A 27,225-nucleotide genomic window follows, 5' to 3' on the forward strand; every position below is an offset into this window, starting at 1 on the left:
CACACGGAGGAAGTTTGGGTGGGAGGTACTGGGGGAGGGACATAGAAGAAGGAAGTAAATGAGGGAGACGTAAAACATGGATTCTCACAGATTGCTTAAACAAAAAGAAAAAAAGTCACGCCTGAAATATGAGCAGTGGAAGATCACAAGTAATGCACCCATGATCCAGGGGAGGCACAAACAAATAAGGAGGAAGGAAGTCTACAGAAGCAGACCAATAAGAAGTACACATTTGAAAGTGACAATGAAACCAACCAATGGTAAGCAATGGGTGGCCTCTAAAGTCACCTGTAGGGTAACAAAGGGTCTCACATGCGCTGTCATAGGCGAGACCTAAAAATGGGACCAATGAAAAGCTAAGACAAAGCCTGAAGGAAGAGAGATTGGAGAGGTGATGTAAAGTCAGAATTGAGAGAGGAGATGGAGAGAGAGAGAGAGAGAGTCAGAATGGAGAGTAGACATAGAGTCTGAATGTAGAACATTGGTGGAGTTTGAATGCAGATTAAATATATTGAATGGAGAATAGATTTAGATTCTGAATGGAGAGCAGAGATAGATTCTGAATGGAGAGCAGAAATATATTCTGAACGGAGAGTAGTTAAATTCTGAATGGAGAGCAGAGATACATTCTGAATGGAGAGCGGAGATAGATTCTGAACAGAGAGTAGAGTTAGATTCTGAATTGAGAGCAGAGATAGATTCTGAACAGAGAGTAGAGTTAGATTCTGAATGGAGAGCAGAGATAGATTCTGAATGGAGAGCAGAGATAGATGCTGAATGGAGAGCAGAGATAGATTCTGAATGGAGAGCAGAGATAGATTCTGAATGGAGAGCAGAGATACATTCTGAATGGAGAGCAGAAATAGATTCTGAACAGAAAGTAGAGTTAGATTCTGAATGGAGAGTAGAGATAGATTCTGAACAGAGAGTAGAGTTAGATTCTGAATGGAGAGTAGAGATAGATTCTGAACAGAGAGTAGAGTTAGATTCTGAATGGAGAGTAGAGATAGATTCTGAACAGAGAGTAGAGTTAGATTCTGAATGGAGAGCAGAGATAGATTCTGAATGGAGAGTAGAGTTAGATTCTGAATGGAGAGTAGAGATAGATTCTGAATGGAGAGTAGAGATAGATTCTGAACAGAGAATAGAGTTAGATTCTGAATGGAGAGTAGAGATAGATTCTGAACAGAGAGTAGAGTTAGATTCTGAATGGAGAGCAGAGATAGATTCTGAATTGAGAGCAGGGCGAGATGTTGAATGGAGAAAGTATATACATTCTGAGTGGAGAGCAGAGATTTATTCTCAATCGGGAGAACAGATGTAGTCTGAATGGAGAGCAGAGATAGACTCTGCATGGAGAGCAGAGGTAGAATCTGACAGGCTTCGAATGGAGCAACGAGATACGTTCTGAATGGCAAGCAGATATAGAGAAAGACAGGCTCAGAGTACAGAAAGGATATGCATCTTTCATGGCGATAAGAGCTAGAGTCAGAATGCAGAACAGAGCTCGAGTCCGACAGACTGAATGGAGAAAGGATGGACAGTCTGAAGAGGGAGAGGAGATATAGGGCCTGATTTAGATCTTGGTCGGACGGGTTACTTCCTCACAAGGGTGAGGGATATCCCATCCACCAAAATATAAATCCCATAGGACATAATGGGATTTATTTTTCGGCAAACAGGATATCCGTCACCATTGTGGTGGAGTAACTCGTCCGTCAAGATCTAAATCAGGCCCGTAGGCGGAATGCATGGCAGAGGTAGAGTCTGAAATAAGAGCTCGAATGGGGAGCAGAGACGGAGCTTGAATTGAGAGCAGAGGCAGAGTCTGAATTTAAAGCCGATAGGAAGTCGGAATGCAGAGGTAGAATCTGAAATACAAGGAGCACTAGATTTCCAATGAGGAACAGAGGCAGAGCCTGAATGGAGAGCAGAGTTAAAGCCTGGCTGGAGAGTCAAGGTCTGAATGGAGAGCCGAGGTAGAGACTAAATTGAGAGCCCAGGTAGCATCTGGATGGAGAACCAAGATAGAGTCTGAATGCAGAGCAGCAGCAGAGTCTGAAATATGAGTAGAGCTACAGTCGGAATGAGGAGCAGAGGCAGAGCCTGAATGAAGAGCCGAGGTAGAGTCTGAATGCAGATCAGAGATAAAGCTAGAGTGTAGTGCAGAAGTAGAGGCAGGGTTTGACTGGAAGTCATAGGTAAAGTCTGGATGGAGAGCAGAGGTAGAGTCTGAAATAGGAGTAGAACTAGAGCTTGAATGAGGAGCAGAGGCAGAGCCTGCATGGAGGGCAGAGGCAGAGTCTGCTTGGAGGGCAGAGGCAGAGTCTGCATGGAGGGCAGAGGTAGAGTCTGCATGGAGGGCAGAGGTAGAGTCTGCATGGAGGGCAGAGGCAGAGTCTGCATGGAGGGCAGAGGCAGAGCCTGCATGGAGGGCAGAGGTAGAGTCTGCATGGAGGGCAGAGGTAGAGTCTGCATGGAGGGCAGAGGCAGAGTCTGCATGGAGGGCAGAGGCAGAGCCTGCATGGAGGGCAGAGGCAGAGTCTGCATGGAGGGAAGAGGCAGAGTCTGCATGGAGGGCAGAGGCAGAGCCTGCATGGAGGGCAGAGGTAGAGTCTGCATGGAGGGCAGAGGTAGAGTCTGCATGGAGGGCAGAGGCAGAGTCTGCATGGAGGGCAGAGGCAGAGTCTGCTTGGAGGGCAGAGGTAGAGTCTGCTTGGAGGGCAGAGGCAGAGTCTGCTTGGAGGGCAGAGGCAGAGTCTGCATGGAGGGCAGAGGTAGAGTCTGCATGGAGGGCAGAGGCAGAGTCTGCATGGAGGGCAGAGGTAGAGTCTGCATGGAGGGCAGAGGTAGAGTCTGCATGGAGGGCAGAGGTAGAGTCTGCATGGAGGGCAGAGGTAGAGTCTGCATGGAGGGCAGAGGTAGAGTCTGCTTGGAGGGCAGAGGCAGAGTCTGCATGGAGGGCAGAGGTAGAGTCTGCATGGAGGGCAGAGGCAGAGTCTGCATGGAGGGCAGAGGTAGAGTCTGCATGGAGGGCAGAGGTAGAGTCTGCATGGAGGGCAGAGGTAGAGTCTGCATGGAGGGCAGAGGTAGAGTCTGCATGGAGGGCAGAGGTAGAGTCTGCATGGAGGGCAGAGGTAGAGTCTGCATGGAGGGCAGAGGTAGAGACTGCATGGAGGGCAGAGGTAGAGTCTGACCAACACCGAATGGACAAAGGGTATAAGTTCTGAATTGACAGAAAGGGCTGATTCTGAGTGGACGGAGAAGATAAAAGTAAGCCAAAGAAGGTTGTAGATTCTGGATAGTGAAAAGAGAGCCTTCCTGAACTGAGAGAAGCAACAGATCCCCAATGTAGAGAGACAACAGAATCTGAATTGGGAGAGAATATAGGATACATTTTAAATAAAAAAAAAAAAGGTGGAGCATTAATTTGAGGAAAGAGGAGTAACCCAGAGAGAGAGAGTTAATGGCCCTTTTGTAATCAAGCATTCTGGTACGGTAGATCTAACGACATATAAGCAATCTTGAGTATTGTGCAACCCTTGCGATTAACTGAATGACAAAATAAGCACACTTAGAAAATCGGATTGTTCATAGACAACCGGTTTCTCCCATGTAGGCCTAGGGAGATGAACGGGGTACTTATGATTTGTTTTTGTCAACGTATTTTGAGCTTATATGACAATCAACAAATTCCCCCAAATATTCATGGGGGGGGGGGGCAACCTGCAATCCCCCATCTGTGAAGCAGTCTTCAATTCCTATTAAGTGTGTACTTACCAAATATGCTTTTGAATACTTAGTTTGCAACTAAATCCTAAAAATATTCTTGTGTGAGAGCCCCCCAACTAACACTGTAAACTGTAAAGGATTCTTTACATTATATCTTGTGTTGACCAAAGTAACAGAACCCGTCTACATACAAATACATCATTTACAGCTACATTTCCCTCCAGCTCCTACAGTCCAAGCCCTCCATTTGCCCAGTCCCAACACTTATTAAGAGCACTACGACATTTGCTGTGCATGGGCCCCACTGCTCCACTTGCTTCTGCTATGCTGCCTACTAAACCAATCAATGCTATGAACTTGTGTTTCATAGTCGATAAAGGACCCACTTCCACCCGACTCATCCGTTAAAATGGCACACGAATTGAAATTTCCATCCTTCTCTTCACATTTCTTCAATGTCCCTGATTTTGCCTACAGACGACACCTTCCAAGTCCAAGGGAGAGGTAATCGAGAGATCAACGGCATTCTTATCTAAGTTTTCAAGAGAGTGTCCATCTTTCTTTCTGTGATGATTGACATTTTCAGCTATGGCAAGGTGACTTCCATAATGCCTCAGGAAAAAGGTGCCGGAGGGAGCTGGTCATGTGGGAAAGTGATCAGATACATCAGGACAGCAAACTGAATAATCTTGACATGTTCCATGGTGCATAGAACCAGTGAAGTTGCTTTGAGATCTTGTTCGTGGTACTCTTTCCACCTGCTTTCCAATGATAGATGAGAAAACTCAAGACGACTGACACAAAAGAATTTACTTATGATCATTCAATGTTGTTTACTAAGAGAAGTAAGGATCATAGCTTGGTCTCCTCGTCCAAAAGTCAGTTTCATTGCTCATGATCAAGGATCTACAACTCCTGAGAGCAGGCTCTGGTTGACACAGGGGATCAGTTTGTTTGGTTTGGCAAACCCCCTTACCTAGGAACGCAGCGATCAATGGAACTGTGATCAGTGCAGAAGAAGGCGGGTAAAATGTCACATTGAAACCTTCCTGGAGGGATAATTTGAATAAGATTGTCCCTTTGCACAACAGAATGATTGTGAAATATGTAGCAGACTACCCTCCATTTCTGCTTATTCACACTTACCTTCTCCTAGCGTTTAAGAGCGCTGCCCTCTGACAACTGCTTAGCAACATAAAATTTAATCAGATGTGCATGTGTGAGTGTTAGCGTGTCAGCATATCCGCTAATCACTTTGAAGAAACAAACACATTTTGCAGCATATGTGGCACATTTCCTACTTTTAACGTCTTATAATGCCGCATTTGAGGTGGGTTAAAGTACACACGTCTCACTTTGCAACTGATGGATTGAGTTGTGTACGGCATCTCACTGGATATCCAGCGGCAAAGGAGATTGACAAAGTCATAAGCGTCTCTCGTTCTATATCAGCTCCCCGCAGCTCTTTTCATGCCAAGAAGCCATATTAGGTGGACCTTTTCATTGGGCTTATAGGACATATTTTGAAATTTAATGGCAGTGAATTTTGCAATAGAAGCATCCCTGCCGGGTCCGCTCGCAACACATCTGCTGGATCTAAAAAGATGAATTGATACATGGAAATAGGAACACCTGTAGGCCTGCGACAGCGCACAAGGCACATCTCCTGCTTCGCAACGCTCTCAGAAGAACACGCTCTTTTGGCTTTTTCCTCCTGGCCACCTGGAAGTCTTCTAGTGCTCCCAGTGGCCAAACACATCTATTTTGAGGATAGCTAGCATCATTAGAGTTGCTCAACTGTTTCCTTTTTCTCCCCCTCCATAGGGGGACAAAATAATGAGTGCTTTTCCTGGGGCCGCTATTCAGTGCGCATCCTGAGTGTGCCGCGCCAGCTCTGCTTTGCTGTAGCTGCATTGGCACTCGGGATCTGCACCCTGTGGCCAGCATGCAGCGCTGATAACCTGTCAGAGGGAATTAAGCCACGCAAGAGATGGACGTAGATTTTTATTTCTTGCATTAGCTGACAGTCCCTGTCAGAAACTACTGCTACTAGAGCCATAGATGTGAACTGTGTTTTTGTGTGGGCGTGGTTGAGCACTATTGTGGCCACCAGATGCTCAGAGTTACTTTTTTTTTGTTGACTTTTTGTGTTCTAATATCTTTATTAGTTTTGGGAGAAGAAATATAAACAATTAAAATACCATAATAAGCAATACAACCAAAAAGCGAGTTACTTTGAGCATAATTTTCTATTGTTGGTCTTTACACTTTCAGATCTTTGTTTATAGACGGCTAGTTCATTGGGTTCGATTGAAGTGAGCAAGGCACACACCCAGAATGCTTTAGGTTGTTAAAAGTGCCATCTATCTAGTAACTGATGTGGCAATATTCTCAAAACCCCAGACGACATCATCGAGCAAAGCAACATTCTAGATTGCTTATTGTGGAGGAATTGTTAGAGAGGCAGGGCTAAGTGAAGAGAACTGTTTTTATTGTCTGACTTCACAAAGTAGTTGTCGCCAAACAATTATGTGAGCATCACTAGAGAGGGGCTTTGGCTACACCCACATATTGGGAGCCAGGAGTACATGTTTTGATTGGGCAGAAGATGTGTGCTTCCACCCAACAAAGTGCTTGCCCTCCACCAGCAGTGATCATTTTGTTTATTTATCCAGTTGGCTGAGTTTGAACTTTATGGGCCACAGATATGACATTGTAATGCTGTAAAAGTGTCTTAGATAACTAGATAATCTATGGTGATTATCTTTCTCTGGCAGCAGCACAGATGGGAGGAGTTTCAGTGCTTGACATTCTTTTAACAACTTAGAGCATTCTGGGACTTGTAGTTGTGGTTCTCATCCTAAGAGCCAATTGGAAGAAAGTGCCAGGTTACAATAGTGCCATAGCTGCTCCAAGTTCTGCAGGACACTTTAAGTTAGAACGGGCATTTTAACTAAGAGCACTCTCAATGCTTTAACTTAGTGGTCAATACCTGTTTTAGGAAAAACAACAATTCACAAAATGCACAGGACTTGCATTTTACTCCACTTTGCACTTTTTCCTACCTTAAGGTTAGGTCTCCAGGTTCTAGCATGAAAATCGCTTTCTAATAAACAAAAACAAAACTGACTTAAGGTGTTACAAATGAGTTTGGGCCACCTTTTCATTATGTAGATTGTCTTGGACTGGAACAAGAAGCCCTTGGCAATGCAGAGAAATCTAGTAACTCAAACAGTAGAAAGGTAACTGTCAGTACAGTATTTTGGGTAGCACAGCAACAAATAACCTCGAATACAAAAGCTTTTTAATGAATGCTCTTGTGTCATGTAGGGCAGAGGTTCTCAACCTGTGGTCCGGGGACCCCTGCGGGTCTGCGAGGCAAACTCAGGTGTTCCGCGACTGTTTAAAATATTTATTAATATCAACAGATTACAAAAGAATATGTAAATAAAAAACAAAATGTAACATTGTGTTTTTTTTAATTGTTCTGTAAATGTCAAGGAATTTGAAATTGGAAAATGTAAGTTGTATCCTCGGATTTATTTGTGCGTGCAGTGCAAGTGTATCAAAAAGAATATTGTATGGGCGATCGGTGGCTTTAGTTGAATTTAGAAAAGCACCGACCTTCCCATTAAAATTAAAATGTAGATTTAAAAAAAAATATTTGTGATATAAGTAAAATATTTATTCATTTGTGTATTTGTTTCATGAATGCTCGGTTCCATATTTTTTAATATTGTTTTGCGGTTCATATAATTGAAATTGCTTATTGAGGGGTATCCGGATTCCAGTAATGAGTAAGTTGGGCTCCACAGGAGTCAAAAAGTTAAGAACAACTGTTGGTGGGGATCTCACAGGCATGATGAGGTATGCAGTGGGGCTCACAGGCCTTGCCACACATGATGTCTGCTGAAATAAAACCTTATCCTCAGCAACGGCGTAGCTGTCAGCCATCCATTACTACTGACCAGTGTAGCAAGGCTTTCTCAGGAACGTAGATAAGGATATAAGAGGCAACCATATGCAAATTGACCAGCAAATTGGCTGGTCACTTTGAATTTCCAATTCTTCTGTTCCACCTAACTGGGTTTGGCAGCCTGGAGATGGGATGGCTCATAACACCTGTTCCACATAACGTGATCTAGCTGCAGCTGCGTCCCCGGCTTGGTGACATCTCAGGAGGTAATCATTTGAGGGAAGCTGCGTTGCTGTTCCGCGAAAGTCCCAGCCTGTGTACAAATGCAGAGCACGGGCAAATTCATGACGACTTTACAGCTCAAGAGCTGTACTTCATTAGTATTTGTGAGTCTTGCTTACATCCTCAGATGCTTATTTGACCATATATGGCATTCCACACAAAGTGAACATCCATTCTGGGAGACTGCCGGAATCACAATTATAGCAGGTACATCGAGCTCTGAAGAAACAGTGAGTCTTATTCTGGTCATCGCAAGTGGGATCCGATCTCTGAACTTAGGAGATCGACTCATTGTCTTCACATAGGGTACAAGTGAGCTTCAAGAGACGGATACCGGGTTTCAGGTATTTCTACGGCCCGGCAGCAGTGAACTTTGCAGTTAAACTGCTGTTGTCGCCACCCCCTCCACTATATGGTCAATGAAGGCAGCCATTTATTAGCTTCACTCCCTACCAAGGGCCCCATTACAATGTCGGGGAAAACCATCAGACAGCTCATCGGTGGCATTCTGCCCGACATCTGAGGCATCAGTCTGACTGCCATATTAGGATACCGGCGGTCCGACCGATGCCTGCGGGGGGATTCCGCTCCGCCTTCGACAGGCTCAAGGAGTCCGTCAGGTTGGAGGGTGGATCGTAATTCCCAAAATTGCTTAGGCACCGCCGTGGGGATTACGAGGCACATTTCCTACAGCCTTTCTATGGCTGTCCGACCGCCATAGAAAGGCGGTCGGAAAGGGACTTTGTGCGGCAGGCCCCACATGGAGCCTGCCACATGGTGCATGGATGTTTAAAAAGTGTAATTTTCCTATTGCGGTTTCTGCTGCAGCCCGCAGCACAAGCCGCAATAGGATATATAAACGTCCGACCGGCATCGTAATGAGGCCCTAAGGCTAAAGTTAGAGGCTAGATGGGAGGATTTCTGTTCTTGGGCCAAACATCAGGAACATATTTCTCAAAGTTAAGTACAAATATTCATAGTACTTCTGAAAGTTGCTATAACAATTTTTATATTGCCTGTGAGTGCCTAGACATGGCTGACACTATGGTGTTCTCTGGGTTATCCATATGTACGTATAGAGAGTGAAAATGACACTTGTACTACTAGTCTTCACTGAGGTTAGCTTGATGTGTGTTCTTTACAGCAATGTATAACATAGAGCAATGGTATCAAGTTTACATTGGTGATTTGTTTCAAAGGCGTCTCTTTATATCGTGTTGAATGTCAGATCTTAGACATAAGTGAAGACATTGTGGAAATATATGGTAATCTCATGTTCTGATCCCCAGGACATGCCCTCTTAGGCAAGCCCCATCATCGTTTGTAACAGCCGGACATTTGAACGTTCTGATCTCAGTATATGGTCACTTGGGTCAGAACCCCCCCTCCCCCCCCCCTCTTTTAGTGAGCCAGAGAATCGATTTATACATTGTCTCAAGATATACTGACTGAAGGGCTTGACATAACCAGAAGGCCATAATAGTCTTTCGTCTGTATCTATTCCGTTTTTAAATTGGGCAAGCAAGATTTTCGGAAATATTCATATTTTATGCCATTTACTTAAAAGTTATCATATGCTTAGTACAAGAAATGACACTTACGTTGCATATAATGGTAGTACTTTGATCATTGCTCTTTCTCAGTACTATTATCATTGCTATTGTTATTACTATAATATACTATTAGTCTGTCTTCGAGATTATGCTAACAGATCATTGTTACATCACAGTGGCTGTATGGGCTCCATAACACCAGTTGGATACTAGATACGAAATCAAACCCCATTCATTCACACAGTTCTAAATTAGAAACAATGTGTAATTTGAAATATTAGAATGATAAAACAATGCCCAATAAAATCATGAATTAGAATAACATTATATGCAATATTAAATTTGAAATATTAGAGTGATAAAACGAAGTGCAAAAAAATGATGATGGAACACAACAGTCTGTCTTCTATATCCATTAAAGCAAAAGATTTTTACAATTTCCTGATATAATTTTTGAATTACAGACAAAGTCTAATCTTGGATATATTTGAATAGAATTTTGATTAAAATACGAACCAATAAAATGTGATATACACAAACTCACAATTGGTGAAACGTGTTGCTGCATTGATTATTTGAAGTGCACACTATGGATTTTTTAATTCTATTTACATTTTTTTTAACCGTTTTCACGAAAATTGTTTTCTATGTCTATAACATTCACCTTTTTTAAGCACGCTGTTGTAGTTTATAGTCATGTGGGCAAAACCCACGTCGTCAGGTTGAAACGCATTGGTTGGTGTCCTCTTTTCGGAGAAAACAAAGGCAAATCAGTGACTCTGGCGTGGCTCAGAGTGCTTTTGTAAACAGAGGCATGGTAGTTGCAAATATAAATATAATATATGGAAGGCTGCAATCCCATTAGGAAAGCTTATCTCTAAATAACTTATTAAATTCTAGTAGTGATATATATACACACACACATACACTATTTAAAAATATATATATATATGTATGTATGTATATATATATATATGTGTATTCTAAGCTAATTATGTGTTGCTAGGGATACTGCTTTCATAGAAAACTATGATAGACTGCACGTGGGCTCCCCTGCTATTAATTCTTAGTGTCCAGATGGTCTATGCTTTTCTGTGTATTCTTACATTGCCAATTAGGTTCTTAGATGTACGCACCATGTTTCTGGAACCTTCCATCTTAGTTCTGTATGACAGAAAGCCTTTGAAGTATCATTTTCTATATTGGTATTAAATGATTTGGTCAGTCATAGCCAAAGCACTGCTTATGCATTATGCATGCACACATAAATCTGTGCTATGCCCTCGAATATTTGCAAAATCACAGTTGCCACGATGTTTACTGGCAGACAAGGCCACACTAAAAAATCTGAAACTCCTGACGTCTCCATCACCCCTTGCTCAGGATCCTCCTGCTTAGTGACTGACTTATTCCATTGTCATTGGACAGCTACCCAAATGAAACATAAGAGCGTGCACAAATAAAAGTCAACCCCTCTGTCCTCCACGTCAGTGCACCAAATATTTCCACACCGTCTTAACTACACTTCCCTCACAATCAAACTAGTTGATATTAGGCCTGGGTGGAGTTTGCAGAGTTCTACTCCCTGGACATTCACGAAGTGCCGGGAAAACTCTGGCGTGCTCTGCGGTGCTGCGCCAGTGGCGGAGTCTGTTAAGTCACGCTGCTCGCACTGATTTTTAGTGCTGGGATTTTGTCCCACGCTGTAAAATCAGCGCGAACGGCATACGCGTTGCGCCAGAGGGCACTGCTGCTTTCTGCCACTGGATAAACATTCAAAACAAGCGGCAGCTTTCTCAATGCGAGCACTCGTGACCTCCCGCGCTTGCCCACGTTGATAAATCTTGCCAGGAGGAGGTCTAGTATATGATTCTTTCTTGCGAGCGCTTGCCAACCTAACGTTGGCGAGCAGCTTGAGAGAAAAAACTTCACTGAGCTTCACTTTGCAGAGTTTAGCGCAACTCACGCACAGACTGAGCGAAACTCCAGGCAGAGCGGAGTTCTTCGCCCACCCCAAGTTGATATCAGTCCTACCATCATTGAATATTTGTTGCAAATCACAATCAGTGCTTATTGTGGGACATCCACAATCCTCAGTGTAGAACAATGGGCCTAGTGGCATTCCCAACTACCAATAAAGTATTGAAATGGGACACATTGCCAGATGCAAATTAAGTGATGAAATGTGAATGAAGCTGAAATATGGCACAGTGACTACCAGTGGTGGCAGTGCACAGTATTAAACTCCACAAAGTTGGGAACAGGCGATGATCAAAAGATGCCAACGCGAAGCTAGAAGGATGCAAAGATGGGATGCAAAGGTGTGATAATGATGAGATAGGCTTCAATCTGTCAAACTGGGCTAACGATGCAAAATATATCAAGAAATGTGCATAACGATTAAATACTGTGTATAAAGGGATAAAGGTCATCAAAATTGTAGGCTAGAAATTCACACTGTACATTAGCAATTGCCGGTTTGCTGAGAAACTATACATTGGATACTGCCCACACATGGCCCTATATTGGCAGGGTTCCCATTGTGATCAATGATGTTGATGTTACGATTGATCTTATCAATGACCTAAATAATGAAAAGGATGGTGAGATCAATGCAGGTTCATGGGTTGTATATGAATCGCCTAAGTTGGTCTTATCGAGATCTCCATGGACAAGACTGGCAAGAAAACCTTGAACCTTGCAAGCTTGAGGGCAGTGAAATAAGAGGGGGACAGAAAAACAGAGATGGCAGTGGAGGAAAAGAAATCACAGTAAAATAGGAAAAAAGTGGTATTTCCCTTAAATAGGTGCTTGTGACCAGTAAGGTCATGTGATACCAGCAATTTATTAAGCTTTATTTGACTAAGATGTGCCTTGAAGTCAAAGCATACGTAGATAGCCCAAAGCGAATAGGTTTGCCCTACAACTTAGAATGAAGAACTGCAACAGAAATCCTTTTTTATTTCTAGGCTGTGAAAATACTGATTTTAGAATACAATGCATGAAGTTATATAAGTTCGGTTTTATAACGTACTCAAAAAACTATACATATTAGTTCTCTTAGTAGTTCAAGGTGAAGCTTTCCGCTGAAGCGGCATAGGTCAGCGGTTCTTGTTTTTGTTGCAGTAACAAATTATTTTTTTTTGGTATCTACCTGTGTATTCTACGTGGAGCCCTGTCTGGAATAGTTTATACCAAACCTGCAGCCTTTCTGTTGAGTTCTAAAATAGCTTGTTGAACTGGAATTTATCTATGGGGGGAATCCATTATTATTTCTAAAACATGATTTGTGGTAGTAAGTCATAAAGTGCTTTTCTCCCCAAAAAGGCGAGCAAGTAGATCCTTAAAGCTGCCTTGCATATAGAAGACAGACTGACCGTCACCCTATTAATTCGTATCCTATAGAAGACTGAACGTCACTCTATTACTTTGTATCCCTGATCTTCATTCCCTCTAATGGCAGTGATATCTCCTCTCTCTATATATTTAATTCGGCATCATGGGCGGGTCCTGTTCAGCAGTGGCGGCTGTCTCTGTCAGGGGGTGGTGAGGCAGGTAGGGAGGCATGAAAAAATAAAATTAACTTACCTTCTTCACCCCTGCCGCCGCACGTCTCTCCGCTGTCCTCGCTCTCTGCCACCAGAAGCACGCTGGCTCCCGGACTCTCCCAGCCAATACGTGCTGCAGGAGCAGCGTTGTGCTGGTCTGAGCGGTATGTTTGGTTGCTCAGGCAGTGCCTGGGGGGATGGGCATGTTCTCTACTGGGCTGTGCAAAAGAGGCCATCATGCGCACTTAGGGAGGGAGTGCAAACCACTCCTGCTCCCTCTGACGGTGGCGAGCCCAGCCCCACTCCGCCCTACCTCGCTAGGGTCCCGTAAAGAAAAAGAACATGATAATAACATCTTGTTATTATCATTTTATTTTTATTTTGCGCTGCTCAACGAGCAGTGGGGCGACCCTCCTCCATCTTAACGGAGGAGCCGCCACTGCTGTTCAGGCGTCAAAAAAGACCCAACTTGACTCAACCTTGCATGAGACTTTCTCACAGATATCCCTGCTCAAGTTTGTTTTGTTTACTGTTGGCTTCTGCGGAGAGTGTCTGGATCGTTTGATGCTTCTTCTACATCATCTGCAGCCTCATTCAACTTTTTGCTAATTCCACCAATGCTGGCTCGTGTATCTACCTGAATTGGACCGTAGACCACACAGAAAGTCCCTTGACATAGTTATTTTTCTGGGATTGTATATTTTCCATCAGACTGCATACCATTGACTTACATAATAGAAATTACTCCCTTGACTATTATTGTGAATGATTGAACACATTTTTATCATGTGATACCTTTTTCCACCTTTCTCATTTATTCTGTATCACCTGTACACGCATGGAGATATTTACATCACCTACGCCAAGCTCAATAGGAATAGGGGATAAACATCGGAGTGGATCTAATGATAAGCTTCATGATTATTTACATGGTGAAAGGGTAATGTAGGTTCCCCAAGAGCGAGGAGCTATAGCTCCTGGAAGACAATGTGTTTTCAATTCCTATTATATTGGCAGGAGGGCAGGATCCATTCTGATGTTCATGGGGATCCTTCTCCAGATCCTGAATCCCTAGATGGGAAAGGCCGGCTTTCTTCCTGCATCCTTTCATTTCCAGGCTGGAGATGTCCTGCTGTCCTGTTCTGCATTGAGCACCTGAGATGGTTAGATTCTCTGCCAGGTATATAGGAGAGCTGATGGCCTCGAGGGTGACACAGATGAAGAGCAGATGTAGCCCCTCCAGTGTTGGAGTCCATCTCATCATGATCTTCGTGACAGTCCCGGTTACTTCTCTGAAGGTTCTCCTATTAGGGCCGGATTTCAAGTCAGGTGGATCACGACTGGGCCTGTGTTACTGCACTTGGTTTGCCCGGGAGCAGGAACTCCGTACTCAATTTTACTGGCCTGTAATTGTGGCAGGCAAAAACTCATGAACTTTGGCTGTAACATCAGCCGAGCCTTGCGCCCAGCTCCAACCCATCATTTTAAATGCTCTCCCCTCGCCAGACCTAGTTTTTCCTTCACCTCATCTACTCCCTCAAATCTTTCTTTCCACTCTCGTTGGCACTGAAGCCCCTGATCCCACTTGCCACCAGCTGTGAAATGATACATTGGCAATGAGAGCACTAAAACTCGCGGAATCTGGAATGTTGTGTGGTTTATTTCTGGTGAATCTTGGTCTGCACAGTTATTCCCCATTCTGTGGAATTTAACTTGTAACTAGAGTAAATGTATGGAAATACCGCTCGGAAACAGTAATTCTGGTCACCTGGACCATCTGTGCATGGTTACTCCTAACTCGTAGTCAGGCCCTCAAACTAGATTCTTTACATTACGTTTCTAAGATACTGTATGCCTTATTAATGGTTAATGCAAATTATAGAAGGTTGCGGTCTTTTCTATGGAGGATATGCCCTTCGTCATTCATTGATTAATTAGAAGGAGAAGCCATCACTTTATATAAAATGAAGAGTATGAATCCACATGCAAGCAAACAATGCCCCTATTGTTGCCTGAATGTAGCATAATTTAGTGCAATAATGTGTCATAATTTTTACGACTTCCACAAGGCGATATGGGTAGTAAAATGAAGGTGAACTGGTCTTTGAACATAAAAGAGAGGTACATGAACATCGATTTACCACAAGGCCAGATGTAGAGCAAGTTGAATCCTGCACACTTTGACCCTCTTTTGACATCATAGTTTGGGCCCTTGCCCCAGCTTCAAACCTTCATCATCCTCCGATTAAGTGCCAAAGGTCTGGGGGAAAGGCAAGTGATAGAAACCACAGAAACAATGCGAGTTCTGTTTACCTTCTGTTCCTGCCTCTGCCTCCCTGACCTAAATACCAGGGGTAGCAAGGATATTGCATGTAATACTGAAAGGTAAGCCAGGACAGCAGCTTCTATCCCCTGCTGCCCATATCTGATGTCCATCATGGAGTAGCATTGGAAACAAAACATAACATGTGTATTTGTAAAGCGCGCCCAGCAGGGTATCTTGACGCTGAATTACAGATGTTTATTGTTACCCAACACAATGGTACTCATTTTATCGACCTCATTGGGATGAAAGGCTGAGTGGACTTGCCGGGATTTGAACCTGTGACCATGAGGTCAAAAACAGACCCCCACAGTGTGTACATTAGTCCACTATGCCACCAGACCCAGCAAAGGGCGATCATGTTGTGCAGGGTGACTTGGCTTCATTTCTGCACTTGTACAAGTGATGGTGAATTCACACCACACTTGTGCCACGTACATGTATCTCTCTGGAACTCAGTGCATCATTATTATTGTGAGTTTTGTATAGCGCTAGCTAGACTCGAAGGTATCAGAGCACTTTACATGTTATGTGATAACGTTTACAAGAGGTACATGAGGGGATTCATAAGAGTCATGGCTGAACAATCCATGTGAGCTGCTATAAAGCAGCTTCTGGTCATAAGCCAGTGTTTCACTAAGCAAGTAAATAAACTGTAGAACTCGATTGGGCAAGTAGTTAACTTACCTTAATTCTCTCAACAGGCACCCCAGAAATACCGTACCCCGACATCAAAGAGCATGGACTTGGCGCTGATTTGATGGCACACCCGTAGGGCCTTCACGAGGAAAGAGGTAAAATCTGAGATGTATCTACTTTATTTTAGTTGTGAGAAGGTGCTGCACATTTCCTGAGTGCACAAGAGTGGATCTGGGCCACACAATGAAAAAGAAATGATTAAATGTGTACGGTTGCGTGCCCAAACCAATTGTGCGCCTGTCTTAGCAGCGATTTTGTTTACTTTTTTAAATCACAGAAACTGCATAAGGAGTACGCTGTATTTTTGTTATGTGTAATACCACTATATGTTGCATGTGTGTATGCTATCGCCACTGCTACTGTGGTGTTGTGCTCACAAAACAACTGTAATGGGGCATTCAACATTATTATTAATACACTTGGCACATTTGATAATACATTTTGGAGGCAAGTGCAATCTTATATACATAGAACACATTAAAAAAATACACACTACCAAAAATGTCCATCATGTATGTGTCTTTATTGCTTAAGATGCTGCTAAGAACTTGCAACGTCTTTTCCACATGTGCGCCTAATGTGCTCCTTTTCCTGACATGACCTCTATTTCTTTTTCTCTTCCTCCTGAATGTTGCATATCCATCTTTTCTTTGATGCAATACAGTTTTTTAGTGCAAAGTTTTGTCTGTCATAAAAGTGCTGTGCATTGGCTAGGATCCTTTCATGTGACCTTATGGGTGCATTCAGAGCCAATCTCATAACATCTAAAAGCCTATATTCACCATGGCAAAGGATGTGTAAGGTGGATTCACTTGAGCAAATGAACTGCAGAAAGCAGTGATTCACTGATCTGTGCTTTAATTGGTCATTAATGCCCTGAGTCAATTTGCAAGTCTTTGCATTGGGCTTTTTGCAGCTCTCCGTCTCGGTTCTCACCCGATCATGTAAGTTATTGCCTAGGATTCACTCCAAGCCTTACAGCAACCATTCGATCAGCAACTACCCCCGTGCTCTCAGGGCACTCATCAACATTGCAATGATTTTCAGCCCTCTAGGCAAACCCTGCAGGAGTTCTCCAAATACAGTAATGTGGTGCCGCCCCAGGTGGTGACACGATGCTGCCAAAAAGTGGTGGTGGACCGAAGAGAAAGTAATTGACGAGGTAAGAGACCCCCATCTTGTCCTATTGAAGTGCTGACTTTGGTTCCAATTCAGCTATTGGTCAATTCTTCAGTGTCCCATTTAATCCCCAGTGTTACTGAGTACTCTTCAGTCGCGTACTGCTTTGGTCTAATAAGAAGCTCTCCCTCGCATACTTCGACAAGCTTCAGTATCCTGGTCCGTTTAGGACTTGGGTACTTACCTCTGCTTGTGGCCTTGCATATTACTGCAGCTCTGGATCCCACCACAACAGTGTGCAATATAATGTAAAATAAACCGAGAAGCACACATCCATGCAAGAGTCAAAGAATATAAAATTTCTCCACAGGAAGTGGATCACTCCAAAAACTCAAAAAGCAGAGTCACAACAATGTCACAGTACAAGAAATAGACATCACAAAACATAGAATTTTTTACTAGATATTCATTTTTTATTTTCTTTTTCTTGCACTTTAAAAGCAGAGGCAAGGACACAGCCAACGCGTTTCGTCTCTTAGCATAGGGACTTCTTCAGGGCAGGAAATTTAGAGTGCTGCTGTGGAAACCAAACAGTGCTTCAAGTTGTAACTAAGGTGTTCTCCATACTATTACAAACACGTGCCCACTTTCAGCAAATATTTGGAAAGTATGTGTCAAACCAGCAGATCCTCATTCAAGTGAGACAAAATATACATTTTCAACCCAAGACCAGTGTTGCAGTCAAATTGCGAGTCCCTGAACGGCATGCATTGCATAACGAAACTTCTGTTCTCAGCAGCATGCACCAACAATCATTGTGCAATATAGATAAGCAGGGTCAGATTGAGGAGCCCCTCAAGCGGCTGGGTCTTGCTGCCCCTCGAGCGCCCAACTGGATGTCAATCAAGCTACCCAGCTAGATGTCTTTTGAGCAGCCACGGTGGATGTCTCTAGAACAACTCGACTGTGTGTCCCTCTAGCGACCCAGCCTGATGCCTCTCGAATGACCTGGCTAGATGTTGCTCGAGTGTTCCAGCTGAATGTCCCTCTAGCAACGTGGCTGGATGTCCCTCAAGCGACCTTGCTGGATGTACGTCAAGTGACCCAGCAGGATGGCACTTGAGCGACCCGGCTGAGGGTCCTTCTAGTGACGCAGCTGGATGTCCATCGAGTGACACGGCTGAATGTATGCCGAGTGACCCAGCTGGATTTCCATGGAGGGATCTGTCTGGATGTCCTTCAAGCAACCCACCTAGATGTCCCTTGAGCGGACCAACCCAATGTTGCTGGAGCAGCATGGACTGGGTGTCCTTTGAGCGGCCCGCTCTCTGTCAATATGACATGTGCATGATGTCAGTGTTTGTCTACAGAGTAACTGGGAGGGAGAGGTTTCAGCATGGGAAGCCCATGTATGTACATATGTATTTTTTTTATTGAGATCATGAAGTTACATGGATGAACCAAAACCACTTGAAACTTAACGGTGATAAAACCGAGGTCTTAATCCTTGGCAAGAAGAAAGATCTCTGGGGCCCGCTTCATTGGCCTGGCGAGATGGGTGCCCTCCCGCGGCCATCCAGCCATGTCCGTAACCTAGGTGTGTATATTGATGATTCTTTGTCCTGGCATCATCAAGCAGTCGGGGTCACAGCCATATGTTTCACCATCTTAAAATGGCTTAGAAAGATCATCTGGATGCTACCAACAGCCACCCAAAAAACAGTGGTCCATGCCCTTATCACCTCACGGTTGGACTACGGTAATGTCCGCTTTCTAGGTGCTAATAAGACCGTGACCCGCAGACTGCAGCTGGTACAGAACTCTGCAGCTAGACTACTTTGCAGAGTTCTTAGAACCACTCATATCTCTGGCTATCTCCGTGATCTACATTGGCTCAGAGTTGAAAACCGTATAAAGTTCAAAGCCCTGAGCTTTATGTTTAAGATCAAATGGGGTTCAGCACCACAATATCTGCAATCTCTTGTTTGTCGTTACGTTCCCACACGCCATCTCCGATCCTTAACTCTTGAAAAATGTACGGTTCCTAGGTTCAAACTCGCCAGGATGGGTGGAAGGTCCTTTTCTCATCTCAGCCCCACCCTCTGGAACACTCTTCCTCTTGATATCTGTAAAGAAACCATTTACACTAGCTTCCGCAGATCCCTAAAGACCTGGCTGTTCAACCAGTAATCCCCTCTCGCTCTTACCACTCTGCACTCAGTCCGTCCAGGCGCCGGGAAACCCTTTTTGGGTAGCTGTTGCGCCATACAAATTCAATTATAAATAAAATAAATACGTTGACAAGACATATAAAGCTGTTCTTAGGCCAGACATAAAACAAGGTTATTCATTTTCTGTAGCATTCGTTTACCAGAAGTCAGAAGCTTGTGTGTGCATTCACTCCTGAAAACCCAAACAAGCACTTGCAAAGCACATAGCAATCAGTACAAAGGTCACAAATAATGGCTTTGCCGATGCACTTGCCTTTAGTGTTGCTAATAAGATGCAAACAACACCTACAATGAAGCTAACCTAAACCGTCAGGGGAGGGTAACAAAAGCCTTCACCATCTTGAATTAATGGTTGCCGGGCAGTGCATTGGATGGATTCTCATGTTGTGGCTTACGTGCACCACACCGGTTTATAGTCTCAGCTAGCGCCCACTGGTTAAGATGCACTCGTTTTGTGTTTTCAAGGCGCTTTAATAGGAAAAGCAGGCAGAGACCCTGCTTTTACAATTAGAACACTCCACCCTGCACGCCTGCTTGTCAGAGGACGTCACGCGCAGTACGCCGCTCGCGACGTGACCTCGGGGGCTCGAGGCCAGCGCGTGATTGTTTTTGAGAGTTTTCACACCTCCGAGTCTTCGATGACAGCCCAGCTGGCAGGGCTCTGACTGACAGCCTCGAGCAAGAGCAGCGCGTCATGGCGGAGGCTCTGAACGCGCCATTTACCCAGTGTCGGACCACGGGCAAGTCTTTTTGATTTGAATGTCTTCACACCTCCAGTATTTTGCTGCTCTCGGGCTTTGAGACGTCCGAGGCCTGGAACTACTTTGAGTTCTAAAGGATTTGCCAATCTGTGACAACAAGCATAGAAAATAAAACATTAACACAAGGCTTGAAACGATGTGGCAGCTGAAAACCCACTGAACTGGAAGACAGTCTTTACAAACCACAGGGTTTTACGTGCAGTTTGGATCCTCTTTCTCTTGAAAATGTCAATCCGCTGCAGTGCACGATGTTTGGGAGTGAAGAGGCCTCTCTGTTTTTTTTTTTCATGGCCTTCATCACATCATTCTGGCTACCGAGAGCTGCCTTGCGCTGTCCACGCAAATGACCACAAGAGGGCGCCAGATCGCTACCACGGTGGTTCCTGTAAATGCCTTGAAAGTTTGACGGATCGCTCCGGCAACATGATGGTGCTGTACGTCAAACTTTCAAAACATTTTTATTTTAAAAAACAAAATCCCAAAGCGGTAATTTGTTTTTGGAAATAAAAAAACCAATGGCTTCTCCCCATGGGAGCTTTCTCCCATGGTGTGGGGGTTGTTTTACAGTTTTCATTGTCCCTTACCGCCAGGCTGTAGTTGGCGGTGACGGGCAGTGAAAACTTCCCATTCGAACGCTCACGGTAAATAGGGCGGGCGGACAAATATAAAAACCTCTGACGGCCATTACTCTCTTGGGCAGTCGGAGGCGTATGTCGGCGGAGACGGAGTAGTCTCTGCTGTCGACATACTGAAGGTCCACCCGACTCTAAATAAGGCGGCGGACATTCCGTTTGGCGGAGAGGGTACTCCGTTGATGTTGCGACAGAGTACCCTATCCACTAAATTCTAAATCAGGCCCTTTATTACTAGGGTAAAGGCAGCACCAGTATGGCAGAAAGTCCTTGTGCCTGTGGCTACACAATATCCTTGCACTGATCTGTTCCTAAATCCTTTTAGGGAGCAGCATAACTTAGTGATGCTGCGAGAATTACATTTGATTCACAATGTGTGTAGCTTGCTTCTTTGTTTGTACGAGTATTTGCTTAGCAGCACGGCCTAACTGTGAAGCAGTGGAGTGATGTAGAGGGCGGTGAAAGGGATAGACTATGAGTTATGGGACATGGGATGGGGAAGTTATACTCCATACCCAGAAAGAGCGTGTTGAATTATTCCGTGTTGAGGAAAGTGAACAATGGGAACATGACTTATGGGATAATAACATGGAATGATGTTACCAAAGTGGAGCCAACTGGAGTACGCAAGGGTCAGCCAATCTGTGTTGACATCTCTTGAGTTCATCCCCGCTACCAGCAATTGGGCTGATTATAGCAGCCTTTTCATTAAAAGGAGCATTTTTCAACTGGATCTTGCTTGATGTGAAGAACGTCTACACACAAAGTAGTTCCTTTCCGTTCCAGGAACTGCTATTGCAATGTTTCCTTTTGAAACCAAAAGTATATTCGTGCTTTTAGCCAATGTTTTTATTATTATTGGTAAGGGCTCTGCAGCCCCTCTCAAAACAAAACAGTGTTTAACCCCTTCGCTGCGGCGCGAATTCCGCTGCAGCGCTGTGGGGGTTTGGGGGGGTCGACGGCGCCGCTGTGCTCATGACGGAACCACACCGTCATGAGTCACGGGTGAGCTGTGCTCATGACGGCGTGGTTCTGTCATGACTCCACCCACTGCGCTAATCGCCCGCACAGGCGGGGAATTAGCGCCGCATGGGAGGAGCGGCCGCCAACGGCCGCAGCATGACGGAACCACTCCGTCATGAGCACAGCGCACCCGTGGCTCATGACGGAGTGGTTCCGTCATGAGCGGGGAAGGGGTTAAAGAAAACCAGCAAAACAATCACCGACACAGCCAAAAGACTGACAACCAATGCAGACTTTTTGGCTTTGCTAGAACACAAAAAATTCTTGTATAGTTCCTTGGACAGGGTGGATGAGAGAGAATGGATTCTTGACAATGGAAGGCTCTGCAGGAAGCATTCTTGCCGGATGCTCCTTGCTCTACATGGTCAGGGCTCAACTCCAGCTGAAACACCACTCTGCTAACTTCAGACCCCAACAATGCTCATGCGCCTTGCATCAGAGGGGTGCCACTTTGCCTCTTGCATGTCACTCAAGCAGCCAGGAGCGGGACCAGAGGTTGGGAGCGTGATGACGGGTGACGTCTCTCCAACACCAACCACCATAAGGAGATTCTTCAGGGCTTAAAATTGTACAAAAGATTCCCTGGGCCTCTTTTGGAGAACAGCCCGATAAATAGTAGGGCACTTTCTCCTAAAGGAATTCTCTGTTTTGAAGTAAAGGAATTCTCTGTTTTGAAGTAAAGGAATTCTCTGTTTTGCAGTAATATCTCACGTTCATCTTCTCTTTTGCTGATATGGTAGTTGTTTACATTTGTAATAATGGTTTCAGATAAACTGTGACCAACACAAGAGATTATGTAAGTAACCATATGTTGTTCAACCAAGAGGATCTGACTCCTACATTCCTGATTGGTTGCTGACAGCCAATTAAAATCCCTGTGGGTAGCCTGTGCGTCCAGGGTATACATCTTGTGGTCCACGGCGACCCAGCCCACGCCTCCTGGGTACACATCTTGTGGTCCACGGCGACCCAGCCCACGCCTCCTGGGTACACATCTTGTGGTCCACGGAGGCACAACCAGACGGAACACTGGTGGTTTTCTGTGTTTGAACAAAAAGTTCCCAATTTCCTACACTACCCCTTTATCTAGTCCTCCTACAGAGTGTATTTTGGAACTTTTTCAAACCCAATCTCTCTCTGAGCACTTACTAAAAAAAGAAGATCGCTTCAATTTAAAATTTTCTGTGAAAAGTTTCACCTCCTCTAGACAAGAGGTGTGTCGTGCTGCTATTTTATGAGGTTGATTTCTTTCAGGTGTCACTGTGGGTGTTTAGTTGCTCAGCAAATATTTAAATAATCGGTGTATCTTCTCCATTTAACTGCAGTCTCTAAAAAGTCAAATGTCCTATCGTTGTACAGGTTCTCTGGTAGAAGCCGAGATTATTCCCTTGTACAGCACAACATACAGGTAGACAGACGCATGGATAAACAAGAACCTTAAAAGAGCAGATGTGTGTCAGACAGATGTTGATTGACTGTAGACAGACATGCAGCCCAGTTGTGCTTCGGTTCTTGATCTCAGTACTTAAAGCTCACTAGATGGAGCCTGGTCCTCTCAGATTTAGGATGCTGGGGTTTCTTCATGTTTTGCCTCTAACTTGAGGTGTTGTAAATAGTGTGAGGGGAAGCAGAGTTCCCAGGTTTAAACCTCAGACAACAGCTTGACTAAGGCTGCAACCTGAGCCTCCTACAATGTCTACAACATAGGGTGTCCCAGCCAGATCAGTGGACGCTGTGTATCTCTCATTTAAAACATTCTTGTCCATTCTTTTCTGACTATATCTTCTTTGCCCTGGAATGTAACTATCTGGTAAGAGTGAAAGTGAAAGCCTGGAAGTAAACTGTAGGAGGTCTGGTGGATACTATGTCATATAAAGAACCAAGAGGGGTCTTTGGGATCTAAAAGAACGCTTTTATTTTGCTTAGAAGGGTGACAAGGGGCAGGCTTGATAAGTATGTCAGGGCAGAAACTGATCAAGTGCTTTGTGCACTTCCAGCCTGGCAGTCTGGCTGTGGTGTTAGCCACGACCCAGCGAGGCCTGCCCTCACTGTTGACCGTCCACCTTTGGGAGTATGAGAGGGGTTTTCAGCAGGAACACCTTCCCAAAGATTTTCCTCAGTTGACTGATGGGGGAGTAGAGGAAACTTGGGCATTGAAAGGATTATCCAGATTTTGGTTTGGTTGCCAACTTTGATTGCTCTTCTGTTTGTAATCTTGCTCAATTGGCGTAAGTGTGCAGCAGTTGGCACAATACCTTTGCTATAATGACTTTAAAAAGTTGCACATATCATTGCACTCTCAACAGGACATGCTACTGATCCAGCGCGAGACTGGGGAGGCAAAATTTACAGATCCTCCCTGCGTCACAGACCCGTCGTCACTCTTACTCATTCACACACGCATTCATTGGTGGGGCCCATAACACCACACTCATACGTTTCTCTCACGAGTCTGCACACAGGAGGAACGATGCACTGGACATGTGGGGGGGGTACCTTTTTACCTATAGGGAAGTAAAATTATTTACAGAATATACATTTGCATCACCACCTATAGGATCCTAACCTTAACATCAAGACACTCCTCCACTTGGTCGACGGACCAATTAGTTGGACTGGTTGATGGTGATTTAGAAGCAGCTAAAGCACATTAAAGCTTCAGAATCCTTTGATTTCCTAATGGAAAAATCACAAACTCATAATTTCTGTTAATCAAATTATTGTTTATCTAAATCTTGTTTGCAATTATATAATTAGCATTTCGGTCAATCAAAGTTGAAATTTAGTCAAATAACTCAAATCGCATGACATTTTCTATTTACCTATTCTTGCTATCGGGGTCCTTTCTAATTCAATTGGCTCTGCATAAACCAATTTTTTTCTTCTCAATTGTCTAAATAAAGCAGGCCAAGGCTCAAAGTCTGGAAAAAGTTATTTGCTCAGCACGTCACAGTGCAAAAGATCTCCAAAGGACCAGGAATCGTGCAAGCATCTGTCATCGCCTGTGGGGATGGTAGGGGTGTGCGGAAATGGGAATGGTAACTCCTCCCTATTCTACTACCCTTTTTATAATAACATTTGGGATAACATGAAACATTTCTTTGACAATGCTATAATCCGATTGGTCCATTTAAAGAAAATGTTAACATCGTCCTACTTTCCCATCCTTTTGGTTCCCAAAGAAGTTTTAAGTCACTTCCTCGGTCCAAAACATGTCCATGAAACATTGTATTTCTCCTGGTTGTGGATATTCATTGTTCTTGTATTGGTTTTTACTGACTGAAGTTTGGCAGTCCTCCATGCTCCTATCCTTGACCAGGAACACTGTGTTCTGACTTGAGGTTGCCTGGGGTTCTGCGGAGCCATCCGAGTCTGCGCAGTAGACATCGCGCTCACAAGACGGTGGCCACATCTGAGCTCCATTTTGGATGTCATGGTTTGGTAGGCCCAAATGCCAACTTAAGCAAAACAAACACAAAAGAATAATTAATACACCGAAATAAAGATTCTAATGTTAAACCCGCACTAATCCCTTTATGTATTAGTATTTACCTAGCTTATAGCGACATTTAAAGCGATAAAAACTCACCATTCGGTCCAAACGGGAACGCAAACGTCACCAAAGCAACATAAATCATGCAATTTTCTATCACCACACATACTACTATTAATAGGCGTACCACAGTTAGTTATTAGAGTTATTCTGCCATGCAATAGCAATGAGTCCCACGTGTAAATCGTGTTTACAAAAATTTGCAAAAAGGTTGGTCAGTATAACACAGCAAACCGTTAATTTAAATTATAATATAAATTGATTAAATGATAGGTATTTTCATGAAAAATAGAGGAGGTATACAAAATTTTGCTTTACCTGCTCCATCACTAGCGTGACATTCCAAAACATCAAACAAAACACAGTGGCTAGAAGGCTCAGCACACAGCCAGCTAATTATGGGTACATCTTGTAGTTGGGCTACTGTGGTACTTTCCAACAATCGCCACCTCCAACAAACAGAACTCAATCAATCAGTAATCTTATAAAGCGTGACTACTTACCCGTGAGTGTCTGACAACATTATCTTTCCGATCACACCAATGATTCGTATTTATCAATCAGAAAATGCTAGACTGATGTCCCAATGCCCTAAAGTCTGCAACACAGCACCATAGCCACATAATTGGAAACGCTCTGCTATCCTTGGATAGTTCCTTGGACAGGGTTGATGAGAGAATTGATTCTGACAATGGAAGGCTCTGCAGGAAGCATTCTTGCTGGATGGAGACGCACTCCACTGCCTCGTTCGGTTAGATTGAGCCCATGAGTCCATCATCATCAGAGGGGAGTTGCTTAAGGCTCCTTGCTCTACATGGCCAAGGTTCAACTGCAGCTGAAACACCACTCTGCTAAGTTCGGACCCCAACAATGCTCATGCGCCTTGCATCAGAGAGATGCCACTTTGCCTTTTGCATGTCACTCAAAAAGCCAGGAGCGGGACCAGAGGTTGGGAGCGTGATGACGGGTGACCACTCTCCAACACCAACCACCATAAGGAGATTCTTCAGGGCTTACAATACCTTTGCTATAATGACTTTAAAAAGTTGTACATATCATTGCGCTCTCAACAGGACGTGCTAGCGTCACATTACAAAACATCAAACAAAACACAGTGGCTAGAAGGCTCAGCACACAGCCAGCTAATTATGGGTACATCTTGTAGTTGGGCTACTGTGGTACTTTCCAACAATTGCCACCTCCACCATCAGAACTCAATCAATCAGTAATCTTATAAAGTGTGACTTCTTACCCGTGTGGGTCTGACAACATTATCTTTCCAATCACACCAATATTTTGTATTTATCAATCAGAAAATGCTAGACTGATGTCCCAATGCCCTAAAGTCTGCAACACAGCATCTAAGCCACATAATTGGAAAAGATCTGCTAACTCAAATGCACTCCCACTGTGCCACACCATCATCCATCTTAGAGGAATTCACTCAGAGTTAACGTAAACATAGAACATCTTCATGAGAACAAAACGACCTCATAATTATCTACCTAGATTGGGATGCATACATAGAGAACACTTTATTCTGCCCGGGCATTGATCAATTGATTATCCAATCCATAGATAAAATGGAAAATTCTAAGGCATACCCACACACATAAGGAACAACAAAGCCCTCTCAAGATTGAACTCAACTTACCTCCACAGCAATTTACAGAAAACAGTTCTAAGCTAAGCAGTGAACAAACTCTTTAATAACTTCACACAACCAGCAAAAAGCAGACACAAAAGACTGCCGGCCTTCCCGGGTCTGTACGATAGTCCACCAGGTAACGAATACACCACGATGTTATAACAATGGTAATTAGCACGATACAGCTGCGCAGAATGGAATCTAA

General features: G+C 44.0%; 1 protein-coding gene across 1 annotated transcript in view; it reads left to right on the forward strand.

The window, feature by feature from the left end:
• Positions 1–27,225, forward strand: part of TENM4 (teneurin transmembrane protein 4) — a 1,193,139-nt gene that overhangs the window by 379,462 nt on the left and 786,452 nt on the right. The window contains exon 4 of the mRNA XM_085623238.1: positions 16,059–16,148. The gene's annotated coding sequence lies outside the window, so the exon portion shown is untranslated. The remainder of the gene's footprint in view (positions 1–16,058; positions 16,149–27,225) is intronic.

This window comes from Triturus cristatus, chromosome 8 (assembly GCF_964204655.1).
Source record: "Triturus cristatus chromosome 8, aTriCri1.1, whole genome shotgun sequence".
Taxonomy (NCBI): Eukaryota; Metazoa; Chordata; class Amphibia; order Caudata; family Salamandridae; genus Triturus; species Triturus cristatus.